Source organism: Muscardinus avellanarius, assembly GCF_963383645.1.
Source record: "Muscardinus avellanarius genome assembly, chromosome: 10".
Lineage (NCBI taxonomy): Eukaryota > Metazoa > Chordata > Mammalia > Rodentia > Gliridae > Muscardinus > Muscardinus avellanarius.
This window is the reverse complement of record NC_137796.1, coordinates 91,284,983-91,299,576: the sequence shown is the minus strand read 5'-3', so window position 1 is coordinate 91,299,576 and position 14,594 is coordinate 91,284,983.

The following is a 14,594-nucleotide window of genomic DNA, read 5'->3' as shown; positions in this document are numbered from 1 at the left end:
TTGTGCCTGCTCCTTCATGGGCATTTCCTGCAATAGTCTGGCGATTCATGACTTCATCTCAGGATTCATCAAGCAACTTCTCCCTGAGAGGCAATTGTTAAAAAAAAAAAATAATAAATCTCAGGACCGTGGATCGAAAAGTCTTTTTTCAAATGTACAGGAAGGACATCAGAGAAAGAGGACACTGTTTCAAAGCACAATCCTAGGGATTTTATAGTCAGACAAATGAATGTCTTCAGTAGCTCCACCCAACAGAACTTTTTGCTACAATGGAAAGTGTCTTCTTAGTCTGTTTTCAGTTGCCGATGACACAATACCACACAGAGGGTACATTATAAAGAAAAGAGGTCTGCTTGGGGCTCACAGTTCTGGTCCAAGGCCGAGGGCCCGTGTCTGGTCAGGTCCCTCTTGCTGGCAGCATCCCCAGGTGGTGGAGAGCATCCCCTGGCAAGAGACAGGAGGTGTAGGTGTGCGTCCTCTGGTCTCTGCCAGGATCCAACCATGGGGGGCTACCTGACTACCCCTAGTCGTCCCCCTGAGGTCCCACCTTTAAACACCGGAGTCGATCAGGTTTCCACCCTCAATACCTCACGACGGGGATTAAACGCTAGCAGGAGTGGACGAGCCATATTCAAACCATAGTGGAATGCCGGGCGTGGTGGCGCAGGCTTGTAATCCCCGCACTTGGGAGGCAGAGACAGGAGCATCGCACAGGTTCGAAGCCAGCTGTGCTGGCTTAAGAGACCCTGTTTCCAAAAATAAGAATAGGTCTGGGAGTGTAGCCCGGAAGTAGAAGGGCTTCCAGGAACCCCAGTACCACACACACACACACACACACACACACACAAAAAAAAAAAAAAAAAAAAACATAGCGGAAGGTTCATCATGTCCCTGAGAACTTGAGATGTGGCTTGAGCAAATGAGGGTTTTTAAATTTCACTCAGAGCCAGGCAAGGTAGCACACACCTACAGCCCCAGTACTTGGGAAGCTGAGACAGGAGAATCGCAGGTGAGAGGCCAGCCTCAGTGAGACTGTCAGTAAACTAGCAAGACCCTTTTTCAAAACAAAAAATAAAAGCCGGGCGTGGTGGCACACGCTTGTAATCCCAGCATTTGGAGGCTGAGACAGGGGGATCACTGTTCAAGGACAGCCTCAGCTACTTAAGTGAGGCCTTTGCAACTCAATGAGTCCCTGTTTCAAAATAAAGAAAAAAAAATAGAGATGGGGTATAGCTCAGAGGTAGAATGCCCCTGGGCTCCATCCTCAGTACCAACACACACACACACACACACACACACACACACACAATAATAATAATAATAATAATAATAATAATAATAATAACAATATAATAATAACAATATAATAATAACAATATAATAATAATAATAATAATAATAATAATAATAATAATAATAATAATAAATAGGGCTGGAGGTAGCTCAGAGAGATAGAAGGACCCTGGGTTCAATCCCCAGTAACACACACACACACACAATCTTAATTAACATTTACATTTGTTTAAGTTATTCATTAAAATTTTAACTTTATTTTTATATAACCTTTAACCAACAACTCAGTGTAGTGGGGAGAAGAAACCAATCTGGAGAGATGGAAGAAAAAAAGACAAAGAGACTGCACTAGAAGTGTGCCTCTGGAGCCCTGGGCTGGGGAATCATGTGAGCTCAGCACAGGCCGCCCCTACCTACCCTGGCTGCTGGGGTGGAGGGGTGGACTGAGGATGATGCCGGAGATGCAGGTGCGCTGAAGGCTGGAGCAGTGTCCCCTGGGGACCAGCAGCAGGCCTGGTCCCTCAGGAAGAGCCCAGCAAACTCAGAGACCTCCAGACGCATTGATGTTGGGGTCCTTCTTCCTCAATACTTTACCTCCCACCCCCACCCCAGTTCCACTTTTACAAAGATGGGAAGCCGAAGAGGTATGGAGTGCACCTGCTTTATTTGTTTATTTTTATCGGTGCACTGTATTCATCCATCTTCATTGGGCACAAGGTGGTAGGGGCATATGTGCACACCGTCTGCTTTAATTTTAAACAAAAAAAAAACCCCAAACTACCTACAGCATGTTTCTGATGACTAAATCGGCGTGTGCCAACCTATTCCAACTCAGAGAAAACTTGAAGGTATTGAAGAGGAAAGTAAAACCCACCGGAAGTCCCGGGCCCCTCTCCGGTGCCTGCCGCTCTGTGGGTGGTCACAAAATGAGTGTTTTTGCAGGAGAACGACTTCCCTTCACATCCTGTTTATAAACCGTTCTGACAGAGTTTTTCCCACGAAAGTTATTAATTAAAAGACAAGAAAAAAAAAAAAAAACAGCAAGTTTTTGAGCCCTGCTGCAGGGAGGTGTGGCCTCATTGAACGCTCACAGCAGCCCCATGACGCTGCCTGGGACTTGCCGGTGTGAAGTGCGCTCCTAACCACTCTTTATACCACCTACTCATGTTCTTCCCCCTCCGACAGCTCAGAAGAGCGAGCCTGGGAGGGGAGGGGCGAGGGCTCCACACAGACCCTGCCTCCTGGACCCTGCCCTTGCCTGATTCCAAGCTGTGTGATGGTAAGCAGAGTACTTGACCACTCTGGGCTTGTTTCCTCCCAGGTCCCCACGGTGGCGGGAGAGGAGCAGACGAGGCGATTCCCAGCCCCTCTGGTGATTCTCTGGCCCAAGCCCGCCTCCCCAGCTGCACCAGCTTCCACTGATGTTTATGAACCAGCCAAGGGCACCTGCCTGTGGGTGGGCACCCAGAGGTCAGCGCCTTGGTCCCTACTGCCCCCTGGTGGCCTGCACTGGCCCCAGTGCCTGTAGCCCGCCCAGTGGCTTCTGGTCCAGCCCAGAAAACTAAGCCTGGGAGACGGCACCCAGCCCTCCTTTATCTCCCGGCGTCTCCCTCAACCCAGACCTGGCAAAAAGGTTGACATTAGACATTTGCTCCAAAGGCCGGGTGTGGGCAGTGGGCCAGTATGCGGCCTCTGGCCTTGCATCTCGTGAGAATTAAACATGTTAAGACTGGTTGAGATCCTTAGAATGTGCCTGTGCATAGTTAGTCCTGTAATGTTTGCTAATGTTATTTTTTTTTTATTTTTTATTTTTGGTGGTGGCGGTACTAGGGTTCCTGGAAACCTCTCTGCCTCCAGGCTACACTCCCAGACCTATTTTTATAGCTTTTTATTTGGAAACAGGGTCTCCCAAGCCAGTGCAGCTGGCTTCGAACCTGCAAGATCCTCCTGCCTCCGTCTCCCAAGCGTGGGGATCACAAGCGTGCGCCACCACGCCCGGCTGTTGAGGAGATAGAAAGGAAATAGGCAGATAGGGAAAAGGCCTTGGTAGAAAAAAGCTAATTTCCTGAGTTTCCTGAGGGGCGACAAATGCCTGAAATTCCAAAGGCTCAGGAGATAAGAAGGCCAGAGCTTCACAAAGCCATCCTGAGTTTCCTAATCAACAAACCCACCGAGCAAGTCTGGCATTCCTGAAAGGAGACCCTTCAAAGAACTTGCAAATGTCCTATGCAAATTCTCCTTGGAGTCACCACAACCACAAACGGACTTGCAAGCGGTCAGGCATCAGCCAGTCAGATGGCAAAAGCGGGTCACTTTCCCACTCGGGACCCCCTCCCCTTCTGGGGAGCTGTTCTCTCTCTCACAGGTCGTGTTGGCCCTGAGAGAAGGCAGAGTGCATCTGAGGGCACGTGGCACGTGGCACGTGGCTCGGGCGACTCTCGAGTAGTGACCTGAAGGCCTCTGCTGGACATCATGGCTGACCAGGCCCTTAGGGGTGACCTGTACCTCTTTTCTGGCAGATCGCGTGGACTCTGGGAGAAGGTAGTTTGTAATTGATGGCACTTGGCTCGGGCGACACTCGAGTAGTGACCTGAAGGCAGCTACTGGACAACAGAGACCCGACAGCCCTTAGGGGTGTTCGGCCATTTTTCTCTCCAGAAGAAAGCAGCCTGCACCTGAAGGCAATTGGCTTGGGCTACTCTCAAGTGTTGTCCTGAAGGCAGCTGCTGGACCCAGAGTTCCAGCCCCTTTGGGGGTGTTCAGCCACCCTTGCCCTATTCCCTGCTGCTTCCAATAAACCTTTTACTCCCCTTCCTGAGGTCTGCGGGTGTCATTCTTCGCTCTCCGTAGACAAGAACTCGCAGGGGTTTTCTCGCAAGAGTGGCTTCGAACCTGCAAGATCCTCCTGCCTCCGTCTCCCAAGCATGGGGATCACAAGCGTGCGCCACCACGCCCGGCTGTTATTCTTGATATCACTCTGAGGGGGTCCGTGGAAGCGGTGGGAGGTGAGGGTAGGAAGCGTGATTAAAGGTAACAGTGACTTACTCAATTTCATGCTACTTTACTGTAAATAGGACCGAAGAGCCGGGCGTGGTGGTGCACGGTGCACGGTGCTCGGGAGGCTGAGAAGGGAGGATCGGAGGTTGGCGCCCAGGCCCAGTAACTTAGTGAGACCTTCAGCAGCTTGAGACCCTGTTGCAAAAAAATAAAAAAAAAATAGGGCTGGGGATGTAGCTCAGAGATAGAACGCCACTAGATTCAATCCCTAGTACACTCCCCCCAAGAAGGACAGAAGAACAGAAATGTAAGACGAAGCCCAGTGCCGCCGTCCTGTCTGCTTGTGTTGGTGTCTGTCCACGTCACTTCTGCCTGTGGTCCAGGGGCAGGTTGGTGTCTGCATGTTTGCAGTTTTGTATCGTGTTTTTCTCACCATGTTAGGTCATCCCTCAGCATCCAGGTCCCCCGCAGGTACACAAATGCCCCAGTCCCTAATGTGAAAGGCAAGGTGTTTTGCATGTAACTTACATACCTCCTATATACTTTAAATCATCTCTAGATTACTAGTGATGCCTAATACAATGTAAACACTATGTAAATAGTTGTTGCTCTGCATTATTTAGAGAATAATGACAAGAGAAAAAAAAAAACCAGTCTGTACATGTTCAGCCCAGGTGCAAGCTTTGGGGCTTTGGTTTACAGCATTAGGGGGTGAACCCAGGAGCGTTCTTCCTCTAAACTATAACCCCGGTCCTTTTTGTTTTTTATTTACAAACAGGGTCTTGCTAAATTGCTGAGAAAATTGCTGAGGCTGGCCCTGAACCTGCAATCTCCTGTCTCAGCCTCCCAAGTACAGGGATTGCAGGAGTGCACCACTGTGCCTGGCTCAGAGAAAAGTTTTAAACATATTTTTCAGATATGGTAGTTCATGTACTGTAATCCCAGTACTTAGGAGGCTGAGATAGGAGGATTGCAAGTTCAAGGCCAGCAGGCAGTAACTTAATGAGACTGTTTGCAAATAAAAAATAAAATAGGGTGCTGGGCGTGGTGGTGCACGCTTGTAATCCCAGAATTTGGGAGGCTGAGACAGGAGGATCACAGTTCAAGGACAGCCTCAGCTACTTAGTGATGCCCTTTGCAACTCAGTGAGACCCAGTTTCAAAATAAAGAATAAAAAATAGGGCTGGAGGTAAAAGCTCGGAGGTAGAATGCCCCTGGGTTCCATTCCCAGTACTACAAAATAAATAAATAAATAAATAAATAAATAAATAAATAAATAAATAAATCTGGCTGGAGGTGGTGTAGTTCAGAAGTCTAAGTGTCCTACTGGGGTGGAGGGAGAGACAGAGACAGAGACAGAGACAGAGCATGCTACTCGGATCTCAGCTTCTTTTTATTATTATTATTTTATTTTATTTTATTTTATTTACTTTTGCAGGTTTGGGGATAGAACCCAGAGGCATTTGACCTCCGAGCTACACCCCAGCCCTATTTTTTAGTCTTTATTTTGAAACCGGGTCTCACTGAGTTGCAGAGGGCCTCACTAAGTAGCTGAGGCTGTCCGCAAACCGCGATCCTCCGGTCTCAGCCTCCCGAATGCTGGGATTACAAGCGTGCGCCACCACGCCTGGCTGATCTCAGCTTCTTCCGATATCTGACTCCGACCACGGAGTCACTGACTGAGCCACAGAGGAACCGTTGATCCCGGCTGCAGTCCAACTCTGATCCCAGCCCCTGAGGGATCTGTGATGGAGCCCCAGGCTGATTCCTGACCTGAGCTCTTGACCTGTGAGTCATCCTGGCTGAGCCTAAACCACACACTGACCCCAAGCGCAGCTACAGACTAATCTTTGACCCCAGCCTGAGAGCGACCTCTGATCCTGGAGACTCTGCCCCTGACTCCTGCACAGGGACCCCGCCTCAGCAGGTCCCTCCCAGCAGCCACATTTCTCATTTGCAGCTGGTAGATTGGGCTGAAGTTGGTCAACACAGCCCTTCCGCTCTCCCTGAGTCTCCTGAAGGAGCCCTGTGAGGCTTTCCTGACTCCTGACCCCCAGGGCAGTAAGATAGCAAGTTTCCAGCTTAAGCCAGTAAACGTGTGACAACTGGCACATACAGCTAACACACAGCCAGCCTAGGCTCGGCCCCAGCTTTCTTGTCCCCAGCCCCTCCCCCGCTCCCCATCCGCACCTTGGTTCTTGGCACTCAATCTCCACTTCTAGAGGATTCTGTCAGGTGCCTGCCCATCCCCCGCCTCTAAGGGCAGCTACCCTGTCTTTGTAACATGGCTGTCAGAGGGGCCAGCTCCTGGGCTGTGGCACCAGGTGGCACCTGTTGCTGGAGGGGCCTCCCTTAGCTTGCAATGCTCCAAAATCCCCACCGTGAAATTCCTTTGTGTGTGTGTGTGTGGGGGGGTACTGGGGCATTGAACCCAGGGGCATTCTACTCTCTGAGCTACACCCCCAGCCCTTTGTGTTTTCGCTTTGTTTTGTTTTTTTGGTGGTACTGGGGTTCCTGGAAGCCCTTCTACCTCCGGGCTATACTCCCAGACCTATTTTTACATTTTTATTTGGAAACAGGGTCTCCTAAGTCAGCGCGCGCGGCTGGCTTCGAACCTGCGCGATCCTCCTGTCTCTGCCTCACAAGTGCAGGGATTACAAGCGTGCGCCACCAAGCCCGGCTTGTTTTGTTTTGAAACAGGGTCTCGCTAGGAGGCTGAGAGACCTCTTATATTGCCAAGGCTGGTTTCAAACCTGCAATCTTCCTGGCTCAGCCTCCCAAGTCCTGGAATTATAGGCATGTGCCACCACTGCCTGCTTCCATCTTGAAATTTGTAGCAATTTTATCTTTGAGTTTGAGTCTTGTGTGGGAACTGGGAGCAAGCGCCAAGGGCCTGAAGCCTGGCCTCGCACAGGGCCCCACCTCCTGCCACCTGCCTGCTACCCCTGGAAAGGGTCTGGACTGCCTGCTGCTGGGCCCGGTGTGCAGGAGCCGGCTCGTCTCCCACTTCCATCCCACCCATGACCGCTGCAGCCCTTCTGCCCTCTGCCTCTGGAGGGCGCTTGTGAACAGGGCAAGGAGATTGGGACTGAGTGTTCGCCTCATGTCTAATCCAGGTCCCGAGGGTCACCATCTCGAATCCTTAGCCCTTGTATTTTGTGTATGTGATGCTGTGGATTGAACTCAGAAGCATTCTACCCCTGAGCCACACCCTAGGCCCAATTTTATTTATTTTTTTTTATTTTGAAACAGTGTCTCCCTAAGTTGCAGAGGACCTCACTAAGTAGCTGAGGCTGGCCGCGAACCTGTGATCCCCCTTTTGTCTCAGCCTCCCAAGTGCTGGGATGACAAGCGTGCGCTACCATGCCTGGTGTTACCCGGTGTGAGATAGGTCGACGTGGGTTCTTGTTCTTAACTATTTTTGGAAAAGAATAGCCAGAACTGTTCGCTGTAAGCTTAAGCAATTTTTATTATTACAAAGGCAGAAAGAAGGGACAGAAATTATAAAGCACCACATCAGAGAGAGACATAGTGGAGTGACTTGAAAATAAGGCACTGAAGTTTTGGGATATAGTACAGTTTTTATAGGGATTCACTATCTCCTTTTCCCACCCTGCTTTGCCAGTAGTCCTTTTACCTCCCCCTGCCTGACCTGGCAGGCGCAGGCCCACCAATGACCTCCACGGTGTTGGCCTCTCTTGTTAGATTTATGACCAAGATGTGTCACTTGGTTAACAAGGTCAGGGGTCACATGGTAGGTGCCCACTTTGGAGAAGGCGTGTTCCATCTTCCCGCATCCTTGGGGAGTTTTTAGCTATTTTTATCTCTATCTGCTAGAAGTTATTTATTATGTAAACTTGTCTTTAAAGTATGGAGACTTTGGGCTATAACTCTCTTGTATACTTGGTAATTAATATAGGCTTTGTAAGGATTGAGTCGCCCCCTGGCCCACAGGGGGCAGGGCCGGAAGCTAGGAGGTGGAGCTCTGCAATTCCGGAGGGAACCAGGCCTCCCAGGCCCGGAAGAAGAGAGTGCAGAGTTCAGAGAGGAGCCCGAGAGGGAGGGACGCACGCTCTCCCTCGCCACCAGCCCCCGCGGCCACGCGGGGGCTGGAGGCCGATCTCCCACGAATAAAGATATCCGTAAGACCGATTATAGATCTCGGCGTGTCTCTATGTGACTGGGGGACACACACGCTCATTCAATCTTACATTTGGTGTCGAAACTCGTATCGGACTTATGGAACCTGGCTTGGATCTGCGCTTCCTGGACTCGGACTTTCCATCCCTTCTCTATGTGTCTAAAAACTCGTATCAGACTTATGGGACTTGGTTTGGATCTCAGCTTATTTACCTACATGCGCGGCCTCTGCGCGCCCGCCCGCCCGGCCCGCAGACTTCTGCAAAAAAGCTGAAAAAGATACGCAGCGCCCGCCCGCCCGCAGCACGCCGCGGCTTGAGCCGCTTCTGCTGGAATGGGCGCCCGCGCCGCCCGCTGCTGGGATGGACTGCGCCGCCACACGCCACTCCCGCCACCACCGGGACGAGACCGTGCCGCCCGCGGACCCCCGCCCCGCGCACCTGTGCTTTCTCTGCGCCTGGCGCCGCGCCCGCGGACCCAGGATGGGGCCGCACTGCCGGCGCGCGCCGCTCCCATCACCGGGACAGGTCCGCGGCCCCGCGGCCCCACCGCGCCAGACTGTGCTGCTTTCCGCCGCCACTCTGCCAAACGGCGCCACTCTCCCTCGGCCCGCCAAGTCCAGCCTGTGCCGCACATGCCTTCTCTGCGCCTGGCGTGCTTAGACCCGCCCGCCCCTGCCTGCTACATGGCGCAGGCCCCTGCGCCGACTCTCTGCTGATTGCGCCCTTCACCCTCTGCCCGCCCACCCCCGCTGCCCGGGCCCGGCCATTCCGGTAAGCACCCACATGGGATCACTGTGGGGGGGAGGCTGCAAGCTTTGGCCCACCATCTTTGGCCCACGTGTAATCACTGGTAATCCGCCATCTTTAACCCCTCCCACCTCATGGCCTCACTGGAGACCTCGCCATATTTACCCCCTCCCACCTCATGGCCTCACTGGAGGCCTCGCCATCTTTAACCCCTCCCACCTCATGGCGTTGCTGGAGGTCCGCCATCTTTCTTTAAACCCTCCCACCTCATGGCCTCACTGGAGACCTCAAATCCCTCCCACTTTCCACTCCTAACCAATCCTAGGAGTCGGCGGCCATTTTTAAAAAAACTTTTTGCAGCCATTTTCAGGCCAGATCTCCACAGCAGCCTCTCTCAGCGATAAGCTTCCTCTTAAGGAAATAAGTGGGTTCTGCCTAACTCGGAGGATTCTGACTGACTGACTGACTGCTATTAAACCCGGTATACCGGTATCCTCCAGTTCTCCGATCATCCAGGACGATTGCGAGGTGTGTAAAAGAGAAAAGAGACGTCTTCTCTCTGGCACTCCTACTCTGTACCGAACTAGGCAGGGCCCTGGGACGCTGGAGTTTCCTGCCTTTGTTCTCGCCCACTTACAACTCATGGGGGGAAGTAAGCCATCTAAGATTGAGATTGATTCTCAATCCCCGCTGGGCCGTGTATTATCTAATCTGCAGGCTCTTGGATTCTCTGGAGAACTGTCTCCTCAAAACCTCGTATCTCTTTGCACTAAGGTCTGGCCGACATAATCGATGGCCTACCATGGGCACGCTAAACCCTAATATGCTGATGGCTCTCAGTAAATTTTGCACGCGTTCAGCAAAATGGTGTGACCTCGAGTATTTACAGCCCTTCTGGTGGCTGCATTTTCTGTTTTCTCCCTCTACCGGCTCTACTGCTGCCCAGGGCATGCTGGCTGGAGTATCCCGTCAGCCACAGCCGCCATCTTGGACACCACGTGGCAACTCACAGGCACCACCTGGTGGCCATTCTGGGTCACAGGCTTACAATTCTGCGGACCCACAGTCGGGGTCTGACCCAGCTGGGTTACAAGCCCCATCTTCCTCTCTCCTGGCCCCACTTCGCGAAGTGGCTGGGGCTGAAGGGATGGTCCGGGTCCATGTTCCTTTTTCCCTTCCTGACCTCACTCAACTGGAAAAGAGACTGGGATCCTTCTCTACCAATCCTTCTGGTTTTATCAAGGAATTCCAACATATTGTGCAGGCATATGACTTAACGTGGCGGGATTTGCATGTCATTCTAACCTCTTCTCTAAATCCAGACGAACGTGATCGGATCCTGAAGGCAGCCAGAGAGAGGGCTGACCAGACTCATTTAACAGATCCAGAGCTTCCTATCAGTGCAGCTGCAGTTCCATCTGAGGAGCCCCACTGGAATTATAATGTAAAGGAGGGAATAGAAATGAGAAATTATATGATACAATGTCTTCTTGATGGTATGCGAGATGCTTCCCATAAGGCGGTTAATTATGATAAGCTCAGGGAAATCACCCAGGGTCCAAATGAAAAAAGCTAAAGAAAGCTGAGGATGGCCCACAGACTCCTGTTCGAGATTTGATGAACATGGCATTTAAAGTCTTTAACTCCAGAGAGGAACAGGCCAAAGTGGAGCGTACTCTCCATCTTCTTCAGATGGCGGACTTACAGTCCCAAGCCCTGATAGCAGCCCTGAGGCCGGAGGAGGAAGGACAGCTTTCCGGGTGGCAAGCGCCACCCAGGAGAGGACGACAGTAAAGACAACCACCTCCAGGAGCCTGTTTCAGGTGTGGAGTATATGGCCATTGGAAAGGCGAATGTCCTTTAAAAAGCGGTGGACCTCAGGTACCTCACTACAGGGGGTCTACCCTTCTGGACAAGGACCCGCCGCTGGCCCTATTTGGTCTGACCAAGGACTGACAGCTCCTGGAATCCCTCGTCCTCCTTCCTCCATCTTCCTTGCTGGCCCAGGGTAACTGCAGGTACAGGGTAAGCCAGTTTCCTCTTTGGTGGCCTGCTCGATCTTTCAGGCCTTAATCTCCTTCTCAAATCTCGATTCAGGGTGATGACGGCAGGGACAAATTCTCTTGCACGGTGTTGGGATCCACTAAACTTTGTTTCTCTCGACATAACTCTCTTTGATGTTTATATTTTAGCAGGTCCACTTGTTTACATACTATGGTGCTCTCCCTCCTCGGATGCCAAATTGCCTAAGTATTAAACTTCTAAAATGGGTAACTGATGCTCCTAATGCAGTAACAGGTGTTTGACCAGACAAATCCATACTCACTCAATGCTGAAAAGAGTGGTGTGGGGTCTGCTTCGGGAATTGCTGCTATTAATAACTCTGGTCTAATGAAAAACTGCTAAAGGGGCAGTAGACGTTCTCCTCAGGAAAATGTTGCTATTTAAGTTAGTAGATCTAGTGACTGCCTTGCGTCTAAAAGGGCTTCTGCCCAGCCTGGGTTCCACTCTCACAGTTTTCTTTTTCTTTAATAGCACCTTGCCTGTTAGTCTCCTCAAAGCAAACCAGTCACCGAGCTCTCCAGGGTAACCTCCAACTCTCGCTGCGACCACAGCCACCTGCTCCCTTCCAGCGGCTCAGATCCCGGTTTCTCCCGACCTGGGGCCTTTGACTGGGGCCCTTGACTGACGGCGCCCCTTCTCAGCATGAAGCCACTAGATGAGCAAAACCCACGCCCTTCTGCACCCCTTAGTCAAAGCCCTTCTGCACCCCTTAGTCAAAGAGGTCGGAATGTAAGGATTGAGTCGCCCCCTGGCCCACAGGGGGCAGGGCCGGAAGCTAGGAGGTGGAGCTCTGCAATTCCGGAGGGAACCAGGCCTCCCGGGCCCCGGAAGAAGAGAGTGCAGAGTTCAGAGAGGAGCCCGAGAGGGAGGGACGCACGCTCTCCCCCGCGTGGCCGCGGGGGCTGGAGGCCGATCTCCCACGAATAAAGATATCCGTAAGACCAATTATAGATCTCGGCGTGTCTCTATGTGACTGGGGGACACACACGCTCATTCAATCTTACAGGCTTCTCTTAACCTTACTGTGAGAATTTAGTGTTTGTTTTAACATTCCACAGTTAGCTGGGCTAACAGCTAACTTTTAGCTGACCAAGGTCAATATTGGCTGCAGCTCTTGGCTGACAGCTTAGAGGCAGAGAAAAGGATTTATTGTTTTGCCTAAGTATGAAAGTTTATTCTTATTAGCCATTAATACAGCTCTTATTGACAATCAATACAGGCTCAATCTCCATCACCTGGCTTCTTTTTTTATTTTGAAAGAGGGTCTCACCAAGTTTCTGGGGCTAACCTCTAACCTGCAATCCTCCTGTCTCAGCCTCCCAAGTACTGGTGTGCACCTCTGCACCGAGATAACTCCTTCATTTCATATTTCTTAGCAGGTCTTCTGGTCTGGACGGCAGACACCAGGGAGGCAGGGATTTTTGTCTGTTTGATTCACTGCTGCACCCCAGGGCTCAGAATGGTGTCTGATACATAGTAGGTACTCAATAGATATTTCCAGAATCAGTGAGTGGGCTCAAACTCAGTGTACCCAAAAGAGCTCTACATCACCCTCCCTGCAACTCCTCCTTCTGCTTCCTGGTCTCGATTGCTACATCTGCAGAGCGGTGTCACCGAGACTTCTCCTCCCTTCCTCACCCCAAGATTCCGGCGCTGTCCATCTGTCCCTATGACCGTATGACCGTCCTCTCCAGCTCCGGTGCATCACACCAGCCACTCAAATTTATGCTAGCAGCACCTTATCCAAACACTCTGCTCCGGAACCATTCCCTGCTCCCAGTGAGACACATGCCCCTGGGGGCCTTAAGATGATGTCAGATGGTCCTGGGCACCGATCCGGGAAACTGGTTCCTTTTTCAGTTCTCTTTCTCCTCCTCCGATGAGACTCCCACAGGCTGCAACAATTGCCAGAATTGAATAGCTGGGTTTTGGTTTCATTGTGTTTGTTTTTAGTTTCCCTTCTATTATGGTAAAGGATGCTGGCTTTCTGTGTGTGCTGGGGACAATGTTTCCTTCAAAAATAAAGTTAGTTACATAAAAGGAGTAAACCAACATGAGAGAAAGGTTTGGAAGGTGGTGAGGGAGAAGACCCTGTCAAGATGGCAGCACTGGTGTGCGCAGTGTGTGTGGATGACAGCTTGGGAGTCACGGTGAGTCGACAGCCAGGTCCTGGTCCCCCACCTCTCATCTCTTCAGACACCCCTGGTACCCACCTCCGCACCAAGCTAACTCCTTTATTTCTTAGGAGGCATGGCCACCCTCAGACACCTGGAGCCAGCGTGGCTCCCAGACCATGCCACACAACTCCAAAGCCCCTCGGCTTCTCTCCGTCCCTCCCTCTGCCGAGCTCGCCACCCACCTCTCCACCAGGTGCCTCATCTTCCTCCTGAGGACTCTGTGCCTCTGTCAGCCAGCATCGGCTTCCCCGCCTCTGATGACAGCGCCTGGTCCTCCTCAGAGGTCCCTCTCCCTCCTCCCAGCTCACCTGGCTCCAGGGAACTGATCTCCGGCTTAGCTTTCCAGCAGGGCATGGACTAAGGCTTGACCAATCAGAGCACTCTTTCCACAATCTGTACAGTGATTGGCTCAGAGACAGACATGAAATTAAAACTGACCAAAGAGAGCCTTTCCCGGTACTGATGCTGGAATCATTAAAAAGATGCATTCTTCTGTATGTATTTCATGTTAGGTGATAAGCCTTGACTTCTCAGACAGACAGACAGACAGACAGACGCACGCGCACGGGCGCGCACACACACACACACACACACACACACACACACACACACACACACACTTTTGGCCACCACGGAGTGTCACTCAGCCCTCTCAAAGATGAGAACAAAGCCAATAACAGAAGCAAGCAGATCTGGAAGTGGAGCCTTCTAACCTGCAGAAATCATTTGAATACCCTGATCCACCCATGCCTGAAATTGTATCTCCAGTAAATCTATTTTTCAAAGCCAGTTCTATCACTTGCATGGTTAAGGCATGCGTTTATATTTTATTGAGATAAAAGTCATACAACATAAAATTCATTATTTCTGGGCGTGGTGGTGTATGCCTGTAATCCAGTAGCTGGGAGGCTGAGACAGGAGAATTGCAGGTTCGAGGTCAGCCTCGGCAACGCAGTGAGACTTTGAGCAACCTAGTGAGATTCCGTTTCAAAATAAGAAATGAAATAGGGCTGGGGTGCAACTTGGAGGTAGAGTACCTCTGGGTTCAATTCCCAGCACCAAAAAAAAAAAAAAAAAAAAAAACCACAAAACACAAAACAGCAAAAAAACAACCATCAAGTTTAGTGTATTCACAATATTTTACCCACATATCATTGTGTAATTACAGAACATT